This window comes from Lonchura striata, chromosome 5, assembly GCF_050655825.1.
Source record: "Lonchura striata isolate lonStrDom1 chromosome 5, ASM5065582v1, whole genome shotgun sequence".
Classification (NCBI taxonomy): domain Eukaryota; kingdom Metazoa; phylum Chordata; class Aves; order Passeriformes; family Estrildidae; genus Lonchura; species Lonchura striata.
This window is the reverse complement of record NC_140707.1, coordinates 51,751,557-51,775,001: the sequence shown is the minus strand read 5'-3', so window position 1 is coordinate 51,775,001 and position 23,445 is coordinate 51,751,557. Positions and strand designations below refer to the sequence as shown.

The window sequence follows — 23,445 nt, the reverse complement described above, 5'->3', positions numbered from 1 at the left end:
TCAGTGTGTTCATGCTGTAGGTTGATTGCTTTTTCGCAGCAGGTCTGACAAAATGTTGAGCATATATCCCTGAAAAGGGATATTTGATTTTTACAAACCAAATGCTTGAGATTATAATTTCACCATTTCTCCTGGCTGTTCTTAGGTCTCAGATACCACATGCAGGTCAGATCCAGCCTAAAAAGAATGAAAGGACTATAGCATCTAAATGAGATATTATCACTGGCCCCCATAATATTGGTGGTAAAAATAATTAAGTCTTTCTACTTCTCTAGTGTGTTCCATCTGAGGGTCTCAAAGCATTTTACAAGCATTAATTAATTAAACTTTCATCTTCTCCCTGAGGCTTTTTCTGCGCTGGAGGTGGTTCAGTCCAGTTGGGTAGATGTGGCTGTTGAAATCACAGCTGATTCTCAAACCAGTGGTTAAAAACTCCCCCTGAAAATCTTCAATTCTTACAGCTGCTGCCCTTTCATCCTGCAGTTGTGCTTTCCCATGTTCATCTGGCCCATGAATGCTCCGACCTGCAGGTCCCATCTTCTAGCTCTGTCTTGTTTGAGCAGGTGATGCCATTGGCGTGATCCCTAGGAGCTAAACTGACCTGCCACTAGCCCCAGAATTACTGCAGAAGTATTTAAGTAGCTTAAAGACACTTTAAGCTGAGTTCTGTAATCTTCCCACCCACTTAGACCAGGGGATCTGGACTAGAAAGAAATTAAAAGAGAAGGGATAAAGATCACTAAGCACAAAAATTTGAAATTAACTCTTTAAGTAAGCATTTAAATTTGAAATATGCCAAGTGTTTACAGATAAAACACAAAAGTTACTTATCCCATTGTTGAAATGCAGTCAATGCACATGACAATTATTTAACAGTACAGAGTAACACTTTCATCATCTCTTATGGTAGGAATCAGATTATATCCAGCTGAAACTCAGTAGTAGTGGGAGAAGATAGAACTGCCCAAACTGGGAGATAGTCATTGGGATTCTGGTCCCATCTGAAAGAAAATACATCAGAGAATCTGGAGTAATAGTTACAATCATAATTAATATATTACTTGACTTTTAAAAAATTATAATAAAAATAGTAATAAGCAACTATGCAAAGTATGCAGAAAGCCATTAGGGTTTTGTTGGTGAGAAACTGTTGAAATACTTTTGCTTTGATATTTATGTAACATCTTTTGTCTTGGGGGTCCCAAACCATATCACCAACTGCAGCAATAAAAACCTCCTGGACATGGCAAGCCATATGTTTTTCTGTTAACAACATAATTTTGGAAATCCTCTGTAGCATTTCTAATCAGAAATATGTGAAGAATTTTATTTCATTAATTTGATTTCAATATTGTGCATTTCTCACCTAGAAACCAAACCAACTGGCACATTATGAATATGCTGGCATATAGAATTGTAGGGTGAATGACTAATTTAATAATGTGTACTGTATATTACATGTTTCTTCCTGAGCAATGAAGGTGCTTTACAAAGGCAGGTGGCAATAGAGAATATTTTCAGTTAATTGGAAATGCATACTTTGTTCCCAAGATACACAATTATCCATTCATTGAATTCTACACTTTTCTTGTGTTTAGTGTGTTTTAGTGCCCATGTTTTACAGGTAAAGTAATAGAAGGGATACATTAAACCCTTCACAGTCAGTGGCAAAGCAGGGACAAATTAAAGTCTCTTGATCCTCTCTCTCAACATTGAAAGCATTGTTTCTCTCTCAGTTTCGCTGGGCAAGCAACATAGGACTGGAAGAAAGGGTTTTCAAGGATGACCTTCTGGGTCATCCTCTCCAGTCTCCTGCCATCAGGGGCAACATGTTCTATTGTGGCTTTTGTGACTGTGACAAAGAAAGAATGAGTCACACTTCTCTGCTGGACACCAGACCACTCATTGATACAGTCCAGGTTGCCTTTCTGAAAAAAGGCAATGATGGTATCTTAAGGCAGCTTGCAGTGAGAAAAGGCTGGTCTGGTTTGTGTTCTGGGATTAGAGGAGAATGGCAGCCTTCCAGTGTCAGGTGCTGGGAGCTGAGAGGTGCTGCTAAGTAGGGGCTTTCTCACAGACTCAGCTTCAGCACTGCCCTTCCCTAGCCATGTCAAGTGGTACCTTCTTAAAGCTAGAAGGCTACTTTCACAACAGAAGGGAAAATGATTTCAGGAAGCATCTTGTAAGAGTATCCTGCAGACTACCCTTTAAATCAATGTTGAGATTAGTTAGGGTGGTCACAGGATTGGAAGATAGGATTAGATAATTCCTTTCATTCCTTTATTCCCCACAGGATAGGATTCAGGGCAAATGTTAGATGGATTGTTCCTGGGGCTTTGTGACAAGAGCCTCTTAGGTCCTTCAGGCCTGTTCACTATAACAGTTCACCATCTCCCTCCCCACAACTCCTGGGCTGTTTTATCCTTTTTTTGTGCTCTGCATGAGCTAGTCCTGCCTGAAGAGGTAACTAGCTGGGTTACGTGTTTGCAAGTCCCTGGATGTATTTGGCTCAATTTCTCCCACCTTTATGTTATATCAGTGAATGTGCACTGGTGTCAGCAGGCCCCTTGGAGAAGAGTTCAGGGAGCACAGTGGGAATGTCCCCAGTCTGAGAGCTGGGAAGGCTCAGCTTGGCTGAACTTCATGTTTTCCTTGGACTCTACAGTGCTTTGCAGGCTGATGACAAATGGGAAGTAGCCAGTTCTGTAGCAAATTTTATTCTTTCTCATTTTGTTGTCAAAGGGAGGGAAATTCACAGAATTTGTGAGGATCTCGCCCACTTCCCCTCTCCACTTCAGAGCTGCTCATTTATTTTTGTTTTATATTGTAAATAGTGAGAGAAGCAAAGCTCCCCAGACCTTGAAGTTAATCCCAGTGTGTAGCACTATACATGACAAATCTGTGTGGTTGTGCTTCTTATCACTATTGCCTGCAGCCTCCATACCTGGCTAGTATAATTTGGTTACTGTCTTTAGCTCTCTCTCTCAAATTTCAAAGCATGAGAGGAGCAGAAGTTGAATGGCAGGGGCAGACAAGAAGATGGTGTAGAAGATAGGAAGAATGGGGAAGTATATGAGTGACAGCAGAAAGGTCACAGGAACACCGATGAAGCTGGGAAAAGCATAAACAATCATAAAGCACTCTCCTATGGATTCTGGTTCACAATTCATTATATCTGCATACTGATATGTCTCATATGTCAGTTTACAGCTGTGAAATCTGCTGGTAAGGTGTGCATCACTTCCTTTAGTAGGACATGCATTTGAAAAAACATCAAACCTTCTAGTAGTCCTGAATCCCTTGTGCATAAGCTCAGGCTGTAAGAAGACTGGAGAGGGAAACCAGACATTGAAATTTGAGTTTGGTTAAATTCACTGGACTAGAAGGAAGGCTGATGATGTCCCCATTTGCTGCATACTTTAACATGTCTGGTATACTGAATAGGCAGGGATCTGAAAGAAGGGAAATGAGAGTTAAAGACTGGATTGGTTCAAGTGCATTTCTTACCTCTGCCGGCCTCTGCTATCTTTAAATTTGTGTGTAGGTTTTAAAAATACCATGTAAAGTGTGTTTAAATTAGTAGTACTGCTTTCTGCAGGCACATTAGAAAACACTTGCCTCTGCTTTGTGTTTCTTACTTCTTAATTCACATGCAAGCTGGTGAAACTTCCTCATGCAAGTCATGGGTTAGGACAAACAAAACTTTGTTTTCAGTTCTTAGTTAGATCTTACCAAACACCAGATGTTATATCATGGGGCTTTATAAGCTTCTTTGCTTCATCCCCATGTGCCGTTCTGAATCAGACCTGGATGGATATCTGAAGTCACTGTGTTCAAAGTGGAGGCTGTGGAGATCTGTGTCTCTGTCTGTTGTCTCTGAAGAGAATTTCTTGTCTGATATACTTGACTGGAGGGAATAATCTGGCACTAACTTCTCTCACCTCCTGGTTGGAGAATCGATGGGAACTAATAGGTATTTTCCTGCCTAACATCTGTGGTTCACGAAATTTTCTGTGGCTGAGATGGTGCCAAGAGGCAGAGGGGTTATTTTGGGGCAGAATCCTTTTAATTTGTTTGTTTTCCTCTTTCTATAGTAGTGTAGCAATCACCGTCCTGGCATCAGGCATGCCCTGAGGGAAGGGAGAGGAGCCGCTTCTGAAGACGGTCGGAATATTTCATGGCTGCTTGTCCTCTCTTTGACTGCGGCATCAGCTGGGGGCAGGGGGAGGAGAAATGCCTCAGGCTCGTTCAGAGTTGACCCATGGTTATTTTTAGCTCCTTAATGTTCTCTCCAAGCCCCCTGCCCCTCCCCTTCCTCCCCCCAGTTCATTTCTCTCCTCTTGGCAAACGACACTTTGTGAGCTACTCAGTCACAGGTTAAAAAGCACTGAAAAAAGTCAAAGGGCAGGCAACGGAGGTACTCCTCCGGGAGAGGCACTTGAAAGGTCAGGAAATGCCTGAGCCGTGGGTAGGAGCCCCTCCTAGCCTAGCTCTGCTTAATAAGCAGTCTTGCCAGCCCAGGCAGACGGGGTGATGGAACTCAGATCTGAAAAACCATATGAAGGAGGGAGGAGGAGACAGTAAAGAAAGAGCAGGGAGATAGGGAGATAGAATAGAGTTGTTGTAAACAAAGGGGACTGCTTGAGGTGAGGGACAATAGCACTGTTTGAGCATGAAAGAGGAACGAAGAGCAATTTTACTTCCCTCTGTTTGGGAGCCTGGAGGATCTCTCGCCAAAGGGCGATGGGCTTCCTCATCCCGTGCGGAGTCCCTAAATATCCCTAAAAGCCGGACCTCCAGAGGTGTGAGGAGGACATGTAGGCAGCTCCACTTGAAGGACACACCTTTTACCTTGCCATTAGATGGGTCTTGCCAGTGAACGATGAACAGCTGACAAGCAAGAAGGTGCTGGATCCTGGAGAAAGTCAGGTCTTTGCCTTTAGCTGGAGAATGAGGTAGTCATTGTGGGGAGGATTTCCCTGTGTTTTGCAGAGCTGATGGCAGCCCACCCTTGCTCCTGGCTGGTAAAGCAACATATGAGGTCTGAAATTGGGCCCAAATCCTAGGACCTTGGTCAAAGCAGATGTGCAGGATCTAAGATACCTGCACCAGGTGAGGTAGAAAGCAATGCAATAAAGGAGGTTTTAATAGTGAGGTGCTTGTCTGTGCAGGACCTCAGCATGGGCCACTCTGATGTCTCACAGCATCTTCTGCCTGTGTTGTTTTGTCTGCATTGTTTTGTTTCTATATTGTTTTGTCTGCCCATCCATCATGGCGCAGGATTTGAGCTTTCCAAACAATACAGGGCTTTTTCTCACTGTGCCCCAGGAGGCAGGATTATAGTGTACTATATTCTTTGCTCAGGAGCTGGGGAATGGCTCCTGTGAAAGACAGGGCAAGCCCTTTCCCCAGGCAAGCCCTCAGGTTTGAGAATGAAAAAGCCGGTTCCTTTGGTGGGGACTTAGAAAGGAGCAGCTGGGTGGCTCAGTTGGCTACTGCAGCCGGGTCCAGTGTCATGAAGATGCCAGGGCAGAAATAACCTGCTCAAAATAACACGGCTCCCCCCTGCACCATTTCCCCTGCTGCCTCCATGTAGCCCACTCTTTACAGTAGCTTCTTCTTAGTTTTCCAAAGTCCCAGCTGTGTGTCCTTGTCTCAGGCAAGGGAAGCAGGTTGCCTGGATACAATCCCTCTGCTGAGCACTGCAGTCCCCTGGAAATCAGCCTGCAGTCCTTCCCCTCCTCTTCTCCAGCATTGCTTCACTGTTTGGAAGATGGATTTGGGTCTCTGGAGGACTTCTGGATGCAAAAAAAAAGACAGGGTGGGAAACAAAGCATCACAAATGTCAGCATTCCCTCTTCACCCCAAAGAAACAGTCAGATGAAGGGATTGTAGAGAAAAGCAGGGCAAGGAAACTGTTCCACCCATTGTTGGAGGCCAGGATGAAGCTGGTCCTAACCCAGCAAAAGAGGATCCCACCCCTGAATTGAGCCAAGAAGCCACTCAGAAATTGCATCACTAGCAACAGAGGCTGGGTCTGATTGATACAGTCCAGCAAGAGCAAACCCAGCTGAGCATACCCAGATGTCAGGATAATCATTGCTCTGAAAATGAGGTTGCACAGAATGGGGCAGGTTTTGGAGGGGATAAAACAATTTTCCTTTGTCTTGGTGTGTGAAGAGATAAAACAATTCCCATTCGTCTTGGTGTGTCTTTCTTCACAGTTTTGCAATTGCAGAGCTTCCTTGGCAGTAGACAGCTTCCTTTGGCTGATGTTGCTAGAAAAATCTGCTAATGTGGAAAAGCACTGTGATGTGCTTACAGGCATCTAAACTGTAAAGACCACAAAAAAATTCACCTTGTTTCAAAAGCCTTTTAACCAGGAAGAATATAAGAAAGATGAAAGAGCATTTACTATCAATATCAGGAAAAAACTCCTTCAAGTAAGTCCTTCTTGCTTGCTTTATTCTCTAATTTTCTTAATGCAAAAAAGCCACACCTGCTTAATTTCTAGATAAGAAATACAAATCCTTACAAAGGATAATTTCTCAGCAACATTACGAAGTCTCCATATAGCACAATTCTGTAATTGAAAAATACTGTATTACTGCAATAATCCTTGTACTCAAACCTGTCATCAATGGTCTGTCTCCGCCTTCCCCATAATCCTTCTGACATGGGCCAGTTTCAGAGAAAGGTAACAGTGTAATTGGACTTAACTGGTTGATTCCAGAAGGAAAGTTCATGCTCCACACGTCCAGTAGGTGGCTTTTGTAGCAGACACTAAAATGCAACAGATGAGATGTAAAATATAAATATATTTCAGGACCATAAGGAGGGAAAAAACTATAAGACTTTTATGTGGTGTGCCCTGTCAGAAGCACTCAGCCTGTTTGTCACTACAGGCAGGGCATCAGCAGAAGTGTCTCTGCTGACTATGGCACTGCAGGATCTCAGTGGGAGGTACGTATCTCTTGGTTACACTGGTCTTACTCAGGGCTCTAACGAACCAAAGGAACCTTTCACATTCCCCAAGAAAAGCAATGGCCACCCACTGCAGCTTGGCAAGCACTGGTAATTCCCAGTGAGAAAGTCTATTCAGCTGGCAGTCATCTGCATTCAACAGTAGTTTCAGTTTCTTAGTGCAGAGAGAACATCCCCTGATGCAGTGCTTTAGAGCGCATTGAGCATGACGTAAATCATAGATGACAGTAGGGATTTCTGCTCTGAGGGCAATGATTGCAACCTTTTAGCCATATTAAGATAGAAAAATGCAGTCTTGGACACTGCCATGTATAGTAATCTAAAATCATTCTGGATTTTATGGGGTGAACTGTGGGGTGAACTGTGAAAACTGGCTCCAGCGTTCTTGGTTGCTTTCTTCAACCCATCACCAGCACCGCAGTCATCTCTTGATGTAGTGTTGGAGACTTAACAGTCAGGCAACTGCAGGTTAAGTCATTCAGCTGCATCATATATGCAAGTAGAAAAAGACTAACCACAAAGCTGGGATTCATCCCTATATACAGAGTGCCACAACGTGTTCCTTCTTGCTGGCCCTTTATTAATCCCATATGAGTTTCAAGTAATGAAAGTAGCAAAACAGAACTGCATAGCACCCAGCAAGTGCCCTGAAGCAGCTAGTATGCTCCTAAGATAGGTGTGGAACCTTCTCAGGGCAAATTTCCTGAGGGCAGGACAGGGAAAGGAGAAAGAGAAGATCACTTCTGGCAGCAGCAACGATGATAAGGATCTGTAGATGGGGGGGTTTCTTTCTTTAATCTCAAAAATTAGAATTAATTGGTGCATAACAGTGCAATACTGATGAGACTTTAACAATGGTGGCTCCTCTGCTCCATTTTCTTTGCATCAGACACACTAAATCAAGACACTAGATATAGATATCACTGGGAATTGGGGTCTAGCTGAGGAGGGAAGAAGGAAAAAATAAGAGATAGACGCTCAGATTACCAGTTTTTTACATTTTGTTTCTCATTCCCATTTCAAAGAGAAAAAGAGAAAGACACACAGAGAAAGAGAGCATGAATCATTTAGCATGAATTTTGCTTCAGTGAGGGCTGACATAAGTGTGTGAAATAGGAAGGCAATGCATGAATAATGCAGAACAAGACTCTGTGCAGACGGAAGACTGTTATTGTGTCCCTGTTTACAGCTACTGAAAGCACAATCAAATAGATAGGGAAAGAGTGCAAAAAGCATGCACGGTCATCTCATGATGAAAAGGTGTTAAAATATATTGTGGACCACAAAATGCCACTTCTCAATCACTGCTCTGAATTTACTCATCTGCTCATACCAAGACAAAGAGAAGTTGGTGTTGCTTTCAGTTAGAACTGTTAGACTTCCCTGCAGGTTAGGCTTGCTCCAAGTTATGCCCAAGCTGCACTGGCTGCTATAGTAGACAAAGGCAGAAATATGGGGGAAAACATATGCCTAGTACCTCTATCATGCAGTCTTTACCATGCACTCCTGGGAGAAGGGTTTGTAGAGCTACAGAAAACAGGTATTTTTATGAAGGTGACCCCTGAAAGAATTCACATGTGTCCTTCTGCTTATTTACAGCTGGTACATGCAAGAAGCTGAACTCATTTCTTATTCCTTTTATGGGAGAAAGTATGGCTAGGAACTAGCACACTCTCCCAGGACGCTTGGGACAGCTGGTTTCCATTTGTGGTCCTGCCACTGGCTGGTGTTGGCAAAATATCATCATTTTTGTGCCACTGGTGAAGCACTTTGAGTTCTTCTAACAAAAAGCAGCATGTAAGAGCTGGATATTAATTCAGATTCTTCTAACAAGCTCATCATCATACCGTGTGGTCTCTTATATTCTGTAATTAAGGCACACTTGTGCCCTAAGGAGGATATTCTTATTCCTTCCCTTGCTTTATTCCAGTTCTGGATGGAATTTGCAATAATTTCTGAGGTAGCCTGTTGGATCCCATCCACAAGGCTGGTCCTTTTCCAAATCACATTCCAGGAGTTCATCTGTGTAGTCATGGGAGACTCTGCCTGTATTGTGTGCCTTAAGAATTCAGTAGTGTCAGAACTCAGACATCCATCCATAGCTGCTGAAGATTTCTCAGAAAGCTTTAAGAAAAAAGGGTGGCATACTGAAAAACTCTCTCTCGCTCTAATTTATCATTGTAGTAGACTAGGAAGAGAGGTACCATTACGTAGTTTTATAGAAGTGACTGGAGGATGTTCATTTTTATAGAAGTGACTGAAAAATGTTTATATTTTTTGGCAATATTGAAAAGCTTACCTGGAGGTCTTAGGAAGGGCATCTTAAAGAAAGATCCTAGAGAAAAACAGAAGGCAGGGGGCAAAGCCAGGGCATTAGGGCATAAAGTAAGGGAAATTCAGAAACATTGGTGTTATATTTTGGATTGAAAAGAAGCAAAAAAAGGGAAGTGGTAGTGTCTTTGTGGACAAGAGAACAAGGTAGCATTAGAGCCTTGGAAGAGGAGGACACACTCTTCTTTGGATTTACCCTGTTTGTAATAGAAATACTATGTGTATTATGTGCAAATAGGCATTCTCACATTCTGTCTGTCCACCTAGTTAACCTAGTATCATTTTATAAAATGGCAGACTGTGAGAAGTCCTTTTGCACAGAGACACACACAGTTATAAGTACGGCACTACAACCAGCCAGGATGGAGAAGCAGTGATGCTGATGCAATGCAGTGATGAAAATAAGCATTCCTGCTACTTCAGGGATAGAAAAGGCACATCCCATCTGCCTTCTAGAAATCTGCTGCACCCTTTCACCAGCCAAAAGAAGCAGCTAGCTTGAGTCAAAACCAGTCTGCTTTTGGTTCCTCACCTCATGCTTGCCCATTTCCTCTTTGTAAAAAGGAGAGCCTGGTAAAAAGGAGAGGTCAGCAGGGATTGCCATGTTTTCAATACACTGTATTTTTATGATAAAATTACAGTGCTGTCTATTTGCTTTTTGTCTTTTCACCTTGAAAAGGGAGCTACAGGTGTTTGTATGCTGTGCAGCTATTGCACATAATGAAAAGTGACAAGGCAGTTCAATCTCTGGGGTCCTCTCAGTCCACAGGCTTCCCGCTGAGAAACCAAACAAGGTGGGCACTTGGGTTGATATTTTTTCCTAAGTTGTTCTGACATATCTCCTCTGGGAATTGTACTGATGCCCCCTAACTCATATCATGTAAGCCCCCTGGCTACATCAACATGCATTTATTTCTGGTCACTCACTGGTAATCTGAGCTTTTACCAAATCAGTAGCCTAAATATGAAAGGCTCCCTGCTGTGGTGTCCACAAGAATCCTGTGGTGTTAGATGCTTAATACATGATTAAAGGACAAATCACACTCTTTTCAGCTGTGCTTTGAGGTGTTTTGAGGGAGGATGATATGAAGGGTGGTGATTAGTGTCTTTTGGAGACAAAGACAAGAAACCTGAAGCAGCCTGAAGTAGGAGCTTTAATATGCAGTGAGATCAGCTTTTTCTGCAGACTGAACGATGCAGCAGAGAAAAATCATACCAGTAACAGGTCTGATGTAAAAATAGGTTGAGTTCTTGAGCATCTTCCCTTTTCTTCATAGCAATATACCAGTGAGATTTAGCTTGCTTCACTGTGCTCTGGAGGAGCTGTAAAGAAGCACTTCCTTATCAGACTTTCAGATAGCCTGCCACAATGTTGTCATCCTAGAATTCACCATACCCCTTTCTCTGCTTCTACAATTAATGTACAGTTCGTATTGGCTCCCTATTAAGCATGATAAGGAACACTGAATCCAGCTTCTGTAAATTAGGGAGCCCACCAAATCTACCTCTGCATAAATGAAGAACTGCTTTTAGACTGTCCTCTTTAGAGAAAGATATATTGCATTGAATCCAGAGGCTTCCACACACTCTAATACAAATTGAATCTTTGCCTTTCATAAATAGAAAAGCATAAACAGATTTCTAAAACAGAAGCTCTACTGTACAGAGTCCACACTCCCACTGTATAGAACCTGCCCTTGTCTTCCCACTCCTAGTGCTGAGCTGAAATGCATGTATCCCTGTGTTAGGTGGTGAACCATATGGTGTCCAAGCCTTGTATATATATATGAAGGCCATACTGAATCATTTCCTCATACATGGAGAGACATAGTCTGTCAATTTGCTCTAAAATCAGATGAACCTTATTTAGTCCAACATACCACCCCCTTTAATGAAGGCTGAGATATTGATCTCCCTGGTAAATCAAGGTGAGATCTATAGATCCCTCCCAATAAATGATGGTGGATTTATTGATTCTTTTCTTCCCACCCCCTGGAAGTGAAAGCAAGACATATTGGTTCCTCCCCATTAAATGGAAGTGAGCTGTATTAAGGCCACCCCCATAAATACAGGGTGGGCTATGCTGACTTAGACCTTAACCACATAAATGGAGGTGAAATTTATTGATTCCATCTTCTGTAATTGAAGGAGTGTTGTATTATGGTGCTCCTTCCAACATAAATGATGGAAAAACATATTGATTCAATCACACTTGAGTGAAAGGTGAGTTTTGCTGAAAATCCCCAACATCAGGAAGGAAAGCCATGCAGAAATTAGCACCTTATTCAGAAATTTATTTTGACCTGTTATTTTCACATGAATGCTTTTACTGTATTCGGATGCCAGAGGTGTTACTGCTTAAAAGTTCTGGGCACAAATGAAGTGAAAAGGAACCATGCTTTCACTGAAGGGATGTAATGCCTATGTAGAGGGCCTCCTGAGTTCCAGTCCCTGTGCTCTTGTAGACCACCTGATTTAGGCAAGTTTCTTGGCTCTTATGTGTCTTGCTTATCTAGTAAGGATAATGATTTTCCTCTGACATTAGACAGTAGAATAAATTTTTTATGACTGTCTACAGTGTTCTGTTGGTTAATTGGACCAAGTAAGTTCTGGGGACAACATTAGAAGCTGATGAAACATTATAGGGCAAAAATGTTTAAAAATAAGGTGTACTGTATATGCCTTGTGCTCTCAGAGAAGATAGGCCTGTACGCTGCAGATAAATAATTAGCAGCAGCTGCCTGAACCCTGTGGTAATTTTTGCTCTTTAATTATTCCTGCTCTTTCCTACTCCTTTCTACTAACAGCACTGTTTTTAAATTGCTTTGGCTGATGGGAAAGATACCAAAGTTACCTCACCTCTAAGCCATGCACTAATTCAGGAATTCAGTCTTTTGGACTGTGACTATTGCAAGTGAGGCAGTCAGGACAGTGCCCATCTGGAAAACAAAACATTCAGATTCAACTGCACCCCTCCAAGGACAATCGTGTTCAGCCCAGCAGCATGACAAAGCCCAAGACAGCACAGGGACAGCTGCTGATGGTGTAAAAGAAAGGTGCCAACTCCTTACTTCCCCAAGGAAATGCACTCATTTTCCCCACAGTACTCCATTGCACAGCTGTTGTCTTTTGTTAACCTGTTACGAACATCAAAATCCTTAGGAAAGCTACAGAAGACAAGCGAAGAAGACAACAGAACTAGCAGAGCCTTGCAGAGAGACCTGCCTATGCCTTTCTTCACAATTAGTCCTCACAGTAGCAACATGATAGGGAAAAAAAAGGAAAAACAAAGAAGAGAAACAACAAAGTGAATGCAGGCACGTGTAGATGACACTAGGAAGTTAAAGACAAAGGTCTTACACATGCCACACAATTAATCCTATCATTGTCACCTTTTTGCCTAATGTCACAGAAGAGAAATGCACCTCTGGTACTATGTCTTGTGATGAGCAGGTAGAGTTATGGTGTCTTGTGGTGTCACCATGCATCTTCAGGGCACCTCCCACCTCATGTCTGGGGGGCTTCACATGTAGAGAGGGGGACATAAGTTGATTGTGTGTTATTATTCTGCAAATCTGCAACATACCTAAGAGAGTCACAGGCATCCTAACAGTAGTCATATCCAAGATACAGCCATGAGTAATGCAAGCTTTGATCTGTTCTTTAGAATGAAATACTAAGGAATATTTTACCATGTGTTTCTTAACACATAATAATTTATCTTGAGACCTTACAGAAAGTAAGATGTGGTAGCTTTTACATGAATTAGCTGTTCCTGGAATATCTTGTGTTCTTCCCATGCGGGTATTTCCAAGCATACTGCTTTGCCTAGAACAGACTTTGAAAATGCCAGTCAAGTGCCAGCCTCCCCCTAAGCCCTTCAATGGAAAAGCCCAATTTCTTTGCAATTCTCTCATATCGCCAGCTGTCTAAAACCCTCTGTGAGAGGATTTAAATTGGATTTTGTGCTGATTTTATACAGTTGTCTTATGTCTTCCCCATGTGTGGTGAAAGAGATTTGTTCCATACAGCATTGGGGATGCAAATATCATTCCCGTTTCAATGCGTCGTTTGAAAGGAGGACCAGACAGTTGCCATGGCAACAGCACATCTGAGCCAGCTGTAGTTGCCATGGAAACAGAAACTATGTGAGCCAGAAAAAATAGTCCCAGAGGACAAAGCATTTTAAAACACACACAAAAATTCCCTTAAACGAAAATAAAATCTAGCTGTGAGATTCTAGGATCTCAGAAACAAGGGGCAAACCAGAGGAGAATGCCAACATCCTCTCATGATGTTGATGCACCCCCTTTTTTAATTTTTTTTTTTTTTTTTGTGAGAGGCAAGGGAGAAGTCATAGAAAATGATCCAGTGATTGCTAGAAAAGAGGTGGAAGTAAATTCCACCATACCTTTGGCCTAGTCTGTTGATTCCTTGGAAATCTAAATGCTCTGCATTTCTTTTGGTAGCTCTGTGCCATGGAGACACAAATCAGTACTCCTGTCAGGTACCCCTCTTGTTCACAGCAGGGTCTCCTATAAACCTAACCATGTTTCATACAAGTGCTTCCAAATAATGACATAATATCTTTGGAGAATCTCTAGTCCCTGAGAGAGGCATAGCTTTTATAATTAAATAGGTGGCAAGACACACTGTTTGAGATGTCCAAGGCCTAAGTCTGGGATCCTCAAGCAATGGCTGGATGCCTGGCAGCACTGCAATGTGTGCTCTGGCCTTCAGGGGTGGACCAGTGTGTTTGATAAGTACTGAAAAGAAGAATACACAACATCCTACATTTCATCAGAGTGTTTTGTTATTGTTTATCTGTAACTCTTTTTTAGTGTTAATGTTGCAGCTAATCAGATGGAATGATTAAAATGAGAAACGAATGGTGCTGTAAAAGAGACTAAGGCAAACAGCTTCAGCATCCAGACAGAGATGTGTGGCTTTGAGGTCTTCTGAGAATGTAATAGGGGCAGACGCAAGGGCTGACACTGGGACTGGGCAAAGAGAAGAGAGCAGATGGAGAGAGAAGATGACAAGAATAGATTGAGTATTAGGGAAAGGTGAAGGAGGAGAGCCTCAGATTGGGAAACAATAGGGATGAGGGAGGAGGCTGGAGCCACATGTGGTAAAATAAAATGCAGTGAGAGGTGAGTAGGACAGCAGGTGAAGTTTGAGAGAGAGAACAAGGATGGAAGCAGGCAAAAATGAGGATACAGAGTGGAGCAGGATGGGAGACCACAGGATAGGAGGGTGGGCAAGCTGAAGGCAATGCACTTGGCACAGCAGTATGGGACAGGACAGGGATGGAGATGAAGCCTGGCTCAGTACATATAGGAGCAAGGAAAAGCAAAGGGAAACAGGAGATGTGGAGGTCAGATGGGACACAGAATGGTTTGCAGGGTAACAGACTTTTGGTTGTTTTTCTTAATATTGCTATAGTTCAGCATATTTCCCTGGCTTTTCTAGAATCACTGCACATGTAAATACTTTTGTTAGCTGGTTCACTCATCACACAGTGGTGAAGGCAGCTCAATCCCATGTAGTGTTGTACTTAAATTTTTCAAGTATTTCTTTCCTTGCTCTATGCAGCTAATGTTATAAAATCTTTCAAGGTACAAAATTTGATTATTTTCCTACCAAAAGCAGATTTAGAAAAGCAGTTTATTATCTCAGGTGCCCTTGAATTGTCGCTGTACTTTCTGCCTTTTCATTTTGTGATCTCAGTTCCTGCCCCTTCATTTCAGTCCCACTACTCTCTGTCTATAATAAAGAGGGAGATGTGCACACACCTGTAATATCCGTTGAAGCTAAGGGAGTCTGCACGCATGTAACCAACAGGACTGGAGGACTTGGCTACGGATTTCTGTTTAAAGGGATAATAAACTGCTCACGTTTACTGAGAAGAAGAAAGAAAAAAGTCTTTATTCAAAATGTAAATATCTTCCTGCTGAGAAGCAAACCCAAAAGTCAGCCTTCAGGATATAAATATTTATGCCTTTTGCATAAACAGCAGATGTAACATTTCCAATTAACTGTCGATCTTTCCATTTCTCTGGCTGCTGCTGCTTTCTCTCACAGTATCAGAATGAACAGTTTGCTTGATTTGCCTGAGCTCAGAACTGTCACAAATTTCCACAGTCAGTAAGATGAAATTGTTCCTTAAAATGTTTGTTTATCAGAGCCTAACAATTTCTCTGTATTTTTTATCCCTGGTGTTCAGTGTAAGATGCATTCTGTACTGCTGAAAGATGTGAGATTCACAGTCCAGGTAAGACAACAGAGAAGGAGCAGAAGCAGGCATTGGTTGAGAATGTAGACTCAGTTATTGCAGTACAGTCCAGTTCAGACCTAGAAGAAGCCTGCCTGGAATGAGAGGTCTCTGACCCATTTGGCCACTGGCCCTTCTACCAAGGTGGCCAGCCTAGGGCTGGGTAGTATCAAGTGTAAAAGCTTTTATGATGTAGCCACCTGTTTATGAAGAACTGCCTCCATCAATTTTCAGTGTCAGCTTTCTCAGATATCTGACATTTAATCCTGCTAATGGCAGCCTCCCTCATCCATGACTTCTTTTTCTCTGGAAGAAAGTGTAAACTGTGTAAGCAAGAAAATGAACCCTACTAGAGCTGGTAAACATCAGTTTTCATTGGCATCATTCCTACAAAGCAGATTTTGCTGGAGCACTGGAAGGGAGGGTGTGAATGAAAAGCAACAGCAGAAAAGCAGTAGTAGTTAAAAGCAAGATGGAAAGGCAGGTGCAAGTGGAGAGAAAAGCACTTGTCTGGAAGTATGTCAGAAAAGGGGATCCCTCTGTTCTTTTCTGCTGAGAATTCTTTTGCTTGTTCTCCTGTTCTCTAACCTGTCTCTCAACACCACAAAATTTAGCTCAGTATCTTTTAATTTCCTGGGAGTCCAAAAATCGTTTGAGCATTGCTGCAAATCAGGAGCTGCTGTTCAGCTGATCCAGCTTTCACTGGGAACTTGAGTGAAGAGCTCTTGGCCCTCCTCCTTATGGGGAAAACCCTGGCCTGGGAGCTGACCTGGGACAGGGCTTTGTGCTGCCAGTGGGGTTAGCATGGAGGTAGGTCAGCCTTGTTCTTTACCTTCCTTGGGAGCTGTATCCTGATGCCTGACAGCTCTGATAGGTGCTGTTGCTATGGTAACTGGCTCTGCTTTAAAACCATTTACGTGGCACTGCAGAGATGGAGACACCTGCAATCCTGCCTGTTTAGGGGTGCACCCTCATCACACACTTCTGTTACTTGCTGCCTGCTTTTCTCCAGGTTCCCAGGACTTTGAGCTGCATTTTTGTCCACTCCTTTGGCTCTGTCTGTCACATCCTCCCTGGTTCAGGATTTTCACTGGTGTAAACAGCTGGCCTCTTGTGCAGCATGAGAAACCATCAAGCGGTAACCCATAGGAAATGGTCCAAATTCACAAGTAACTGGAATTTTAATTGCTTACTACGCACAATTTTCACTCTGTTCTGTGCTGTGCTAAAAAAGCATATGTGGTACTTCCTGTCTGTGTTCAAGTACAGTCTTTACTCAAGCATCTGTGACCAGTGATAAGGTTATCAGCACTATAAACTCCCAAATGATCACCAACTGATTTGCTTCAGATGGGCTAACTGATGTGCATTTTGACTACAATTAGAAATTAACTTTGCTTGGCCCACATAGTGCAGATACTTGCATGCACCTGCTCCATCACCAGTGGAGCAGGTGCACAGACATAGCTGAAGTTATTACCAGCTGCATGCCACCTTCCTCTTCTTCATATCAACCTCTCTGTGTAACCAGTTACATCTCAAAAAACCTGAGGAAGCACCAGCAAAATGTCCAGGTTTTGCCTTCCCACTAGGAAGAGCAGCAATGTTGACTGACTCCTCTGTCATGCCCTGTCCTTGCTGGGACTCACACCATTCCTCCTGCCTGGGGAGCTTCACAGGCACGAGGTGGCCCTAGCGACTTTATTAAAATAGATCAGGGTGTATTAACAATTAAGAATGGAGCAATCTTGAAGAGACTGAAAATCAGTTTTCTTAAACCACAAACTTTATTTTCTGTTTGGCTCCCCTGACTGTGGCTGTCTGGTATTTCTCTTGAGTTTTCACTGCTGGCTGAAGAGTCTCTCTAGTTTAATGGCATCCATTAATCATACAACAATGCATCTTGGCAGCACAAGAGCTTAGAATTCAAGTTACAGTACTGATGAGCAGTGGCTCAGCTTCTCAGGTTGAGGGTGCTCGAAGGTCAAGTCAGAGACTTCAGGCTTGGTTCACATTTTGGGTGTAATGTAGGACACCCAGGATGCAGACAGCTGCTTGCTCGGGCACAAGGACAGACTTTCAGCTGAGCATGCTGGGTGCTCCAGGTCACAAGTCACTCCTGGGGCTGAGGAAAGGGAATAAAGACACTGTCACACTTTGTGGATTTGAAAGAGATCTCAGAGCTGCAATGACTCTCCCAAGAATTGTCCCAGTCTATATCAGTTTAAGCAGGTCCTTACAAAGATCAGGACCTCAGTCTCTCATATCCACTGGCTGCTCTTCTAAAAGCAGATCATCATCTTATGCACTCTTTGTTCTCTGTGTTTTCCCTAGAACAGTTTGTCAGGTTCCTACCAAGGTATCCAGTTTTTCCAGTGCTCTAAGACCCAAAGTCAGCACTGTCTTCTTTCAGATGCCTCGTGGATGCTGTGATGATCTGCATCACAGTGAAAAGCAGCTTTCCAGACTATGCTCGTCATCCTAGCTGGACACAAAAGCAATTGAAGAGTCTGTGGCTCTAGTTTGCAGGAATGAACTAAAAATGGCCTTCAAGGGATTCCTTAATCAGCTTTTCCTACCTTTTGTGCTGCCAAGATGGTATTCAAAGGAAAATGTCATGGCTTGATCACAGCACACAGATAAGCAGTCAGACAACTCTGTGCTAGTCACTCCTGGCTTTGCTGCATGTTCCTTGTTTCAAGGCCTTGGGTAAGCATTATGGTGTGCACTGCAGAACGGCTGCACTGGTACCTTTCATCTGTGCAGCCAGCAGTTGTTTTGTCACTTTTTAAATGTGTCTTCAGGGCCCTGATACAGCTGTGAAAGTACAGTGCAGAAGCAGATGAGATACGTCCTTTTACAACTCCCATGTAGCCTCAGAGAGCCTGTTAAGAAAGGTCCCTTTTGAGAAAGACATAGACTGTTTGTGCGTTACATTATTTCCTTTGTACATATGCTCAGAGCATTTGGAGTAACTTGTTCTTCCCAGATTTGAAACTGTTTCAGTAGCCAGGCCCTTGAATTTGCACATTAAGCAGCAAGACTTGCTGAGCTGATTCTCTGGAGTCCTACTGTCGTGTAAGACATCCATCCTGCCTTTCTCAGGTCTTCCATTTACCCCATTCCTTTTTCAGTCTGTGTCAGGCATAATGACTCAGCAAATACATATGCTTCTTGTCAGGTAGTGCAGGCATTTGCAATGTTGAATATTATATGTCCTTTTATTTAGGTTGCCCTAGTGCAAATTTGAATACAGACTGTTCCATTGTCACTATAGTATTTTGTTCAATCTCCCAGCTTCCTTCAAGAGAGGAAACAGCCTGCAGGTGCTGCAAACACTTTTTTCCCTTTATGACTAGAAGAAACTACTCTATTCCTCTAAGGCTTTTAGTCTGACTTGATCCTGGCTCACCCACCTGCCTGCATTCTCTGGAGAGCTGGCAGGTGAATATTTTCAGTAATTTACTTTAGAGCTGTTCTGCTATTTATTTCTGCCATAAATTATGCCCAGAGGTTAGGATGCTCTTATTTTCCCACTCACAAAGGAACCAAAGGAAAATATTCTGCAGGGCACAGAGGCATCTTTGTGTGGTTTGTAAATATTTCCAGAGGCAGATATACTGAAAAGAAAAGAGCTGTAGCCTCTACCTTGTAAACATTTCCTGAATTAACCTGCATCTTCTAGGTTATGCAACAGGGAGCAGTTGTGCTCATACAGCCCCCTCTTCCCACTGTGATTTACATCCAGCGTCTGTGAGATACACCAGCTGGTGCTTCAAAGCATATAGAAGAAATAATAAAAAAAAAGCCTTGAGAGATTATAGCTTACTCCTCATGCAGTGGTTTGACTCATTAAAATCAGTGGAGCAATTTTCAGTTACTTCTCTGGGATTGGATCAAGATCTAAAAGCACAAGCCTTGAGAACTGGACTGCAGCCAACTTACTTAAGGGAAGCAGAATTCCAAGAGAGTTTTCATTTTTAATTCAGAAGCTAAATAAAATTGAACATCAGTGCATTTAGATGGGTTAGCTCCAAGAAAAATCCAGGGAACTGAAGGAAGAAATATTTCTTGTGTGTTTGCCTCTTCTTAGCTATACCCTAAGGGGCTGGTTGCTCTACAAAGCAGTATCAGTTATCCAGCAATGGACTACTGCTCTCATTATTACTATATGCCTATGTGCTCATTGTACAGAACTCCAGCAAGCTGGAAAATAGACAAGTATAGAGCAAAGAGATGGCCTTTGCCATCCAGAGCATCTCAGAATCTAGATTTACCATTTTATGGTCAGCTTGCTGATGGTTGTTGCACCACAAAAAGTGGCTTTTTTTTTTTTTTTTTTCCGTTGAAGTCACTTATGTTCCTAGTGACTGAAGAAGTGATAGGGAGGTTTGAGCTTCTTGCTTTGACAGAAAGGATAAAACATTAAGTCCTGGTTTTGCCACTCAAATTCTGCTGTGTTTTGTTGGAAAACACCTGCAGAAATTTATTCAGCATGAGGGTGAACTTAGTTGTGTCATACAGGCTTTTTTACAAAATGCAGCATTGCCTGCCGCAAGGTCAAATGGTACCATGTGCCAAGGCTCCCTGCCCTGCTCTAGGTAGTAATGGAGAATTAACCTACACTATCTCAGTACTTCAGGAATATGTGTTTTCCTCATAAATATATATTTTTCTGTGTCTTCCTTTTTTTTTTTTATCATGCCCTGATTTCCTGTCCTTTCCTTTGATACCTCTCTTTAGTTTTTGTCTTTTCTGATAGCATCACCTAGTCACCCTCTGCAGGTAATTCCTCTGGAGAAGGGCAGACATACAAAAATAATAGTTGTGAGGTGCAAAAATAGACCTAATAATTTAATTATTTTAGGGGCTACTGTGCTCCTTTGTGTTTAGATGAGCCATAATCATGTTCCTCCAAGACTCCAGGAAAGGAAGCTCAAGAAATCCCAGAAGAAAAGGTTGTCCCTGTTTCCAGCTTTCCCTGTCAAAACCTTTGCCAGTGTGAGATAAAACCGCTAGTATGAGCAAAGAAAGGATAAAGGAGAAAAGAGGGAAAGCAACTCAGAAACTTGGGGGCAGTTCTGGCTCAGCTCCAGCAGCTGGTGCTCATCTTTGACAAGTACAGGGAGAAATCAGACTGAAGAGCGATCTCAAGCAAGCAAACAAACAAATCACCTAAATGAACAAGCTGGTTAATAAAGCAGAGCTGAGAATCAGTAGCTAACGAACACATCTCTGTCACCGGACCGCTTTCTCCTGGGTAGAAGGGGAGTCAATTACCCACCTTCCAACAAGGTATTGATCAAGCTGCTGCCATGTATTGAACTGGAGACCTGGCCATCCTGCATGTGGCTCTTTGATTTTCTCTTCCTCTGTAGTAGCACGTGGATGGAAGCCAGAGGAGCCAGCACAGGACTATCGATCAATCCGCCTCCCCCCTCCTCCTCTTCTTCACCCTGGTTGCCATGGCAACTACAGCTGCTGCAGCAGCAGCACTGTTTACCTGGCCTATTTATTTTCCTTTTCAATATCCTTCCCTTCCCCCCTCTGTTCTCACCTTGGCATGATATTGGCAAAACACTCAGCAGTTGTAAAAGGGATGAATTTTTATGACTCTGAGGAGGACAATGCAGTTCTCAGTTCTACTTTATCACCCAGTTTGTTCATTTAGTTGATTTGTTTCTGAGGAATCATTGCCTATAAACAACAGATATCTCAGTCACCAACTAGGTCATGCTCCAGACATGGAGGAGGACCCGTCTTTCCAAAAATACAGGTCTCCTTCATAATGGTTTAAGTGTGTCTGCACTAAGATGCACATTTTCTTCTTATATATTGCCCAAGAATGCCAACAGTGAACTTACTCCAGATATGCCATCATTTACAAGCTGTTAATCTCACAAGACTCCTGGGACACCATATCATAAAGATCATGTGCACCAGAATTTCTTTTAGATCTTCAGCCACCTTTGTAAGTGGTGCTGGGTTTACAGTGTCTTACAGGGACCAGCTGCTATGGAAAGAACAGTGACCAGAGTCATCTCCCAGTAGAAGGCCCTTTTCATCATGGTTTCCAGCTGCATACAATCAGCAGTTCAGTTTCTGGCTCTTCCAAGTTCAACAGCACTTTCAATTATCCTTGCTATCTTCCCAAGTGGCAATGAAGTCTTGTCCCATCTCTTTTCTCATATTGCTTTCATTGCCTGAAACTGTCTTCCCATTCCTAGGCAGGATAACAGTCACGCTGCAAAGACCAAACAGTGTATAAATGAACAATATAGCTCATTTCCCCCCTCCTGAATGTGTTATTTTTTTGTGCTGAATCATCCATCTGCTGAGTCTCAGTGTAGGATTCTGTGCTGAAAAAGGCTTTGTGCAGGATATGAAATAGAAGATATACAAACAAAAAAATATTTCTTAGAATAAAATACAGGTGTCCACCCTGTCTCAAAAGTCTTCCTGGCTTCCTTTTAATTGAAATTCTTCACCCAAGTCTCACGTTCCTGATTCTTTCCACTATAAAGCCATCAAACCCTCCCAGGAGACTCACAGTTTTCCTCATAATTCAGTATGATTGATACAGGATGTAAAAAATCAGTTGATGTTATCAAGAACATATTATCTCTCCTTGAAGAAAAGCATTATAGGATAAACTGTGGAATTTGCTACTCCATGATACTAGGGAAGCAAATACTGTATTTTAAAGAAAAAATAGACATTTCTAAGAAACAGAAAGGCACTAGGAATTAGGTGAAAGGAAGTTCCAATCCCCAGTGCTGGGAGGCACAGGACTGGGGTCAGTGAGAAGTCCTACTTAATCCTTGTATTTTGTCTACCCTAGATCATAGCCACACTGGGAGTATTACAGAGCCATCATCCTTGCCTCTGAACAGTTTGGGTAATCTCTCTCCATCAGACACACTACCAAGTTCAACTGGAGTGTCCTTTTATGCAGGAGCTCAGATCCAAGATGGCTGGGCAAGGGATTCATTGAGAACGAGCAAATCTTGGACAGACTCTACAAAATGAGACTGGAATTGGGTGTCCTACCACTACCACACATGAGGGCTTCACTTCACTGGGGGACAGTTGATTCAGAGCACCATGAGATAGAGGTACATGTTTGACTGGCTGGAGCAGTGGTCTGATGTGAAATGGCAGGATGTATGATACTAATGCAAATTGTTAATAGTTATTAACTAATGAAATCATTATGCCCGTAAGACACTTAACACTCTACAGGAATAGAAAATAGCCCGGACCCTGCCCTTAGAAGCAGGAGATATAAAAAGGCAAGCACAGACCAATAGTGAAAAGAAAACAATTAATATAGAAGGAGTGTAATGAGAAGCAGCACAGGGTTTTGCAGTCACAATTTATGTCTGGTTTTGCAAAGAAAGGTTTGTATGATCACAAGATCTTTGGCAGGGGGAGAATATATGACATCATAGGTCTGTCCAGATGCATGTATGATTTTTGATACACTGGTCAACTAAAAGCAAATTGGAGGGTGAGAAGCTGGTTCAGATATACTTAATTTCATTAAAACAAAAAACCAAGAGAAGACCCTTTTCCTCAACTCGGAAGTAGGTTGCAAGAGGACTTTATATTTTCTCAGACTTCAGAAAATTCACACAGGCTGCAGTTCTTAAAAACACATGGAAGAAAGAGCTTGTAACTGGTGTTTGGAATCAATAGAACACAAAATTGTAGGAGATCAGACTACCATAGTGGCAGAAAGCTGACCTGAGTAGAGATGCTGCTGCAAAAGGTTGAGCAGAGAGGTATTAGAGAACGGCATGAAAGGGCATGAGGAGACTGGCAAGGCTAGCAAAAGCTCACATTATTAGTGGAGG

At 42.5% G+C, this 23,445-nt stretch overlaps 1 protein-coding gene and 1 long non-coding RNA gene across 4 annotated transcripts in view; one reads left to right on the top strand and one right to left on the bottom strand.

Moving 5' to 3' along the window:
- The window catches only part of ANGEL1 (angel homolog 1), a 110,114-nt gene that overhangs the window by 16,434 nt on the left and 70,235 nt on the right, over positions 1-23,445 (top strand). The gene's annotated exons all lie outside the window — the stretch shown is intronic.
- On the bottom strand, positions 753-22,473 carry LOC110477242 (uncharacterized). Of its 2 annotated transcripts, XR_014956062.1 has the most exons (5): positions 20,874-22,473; positions 6,721-6,783; positions 3,733-5,798; positions 3,280-3,452; positions 753-1,001 (listed from the first exon to the last, which is right to left on the bottom strand). It is a non-coding gene; the product is annotated as an uncharacterized LOC110477242 (long non-coding RNA). The 2 variants fall into 2 exon arrangements; XR_014956063.1 differs by lacking the exons at positions 6,721-6,783; positions 20,874-22,473 and having other exon boundaries at positions 3,733-6,660.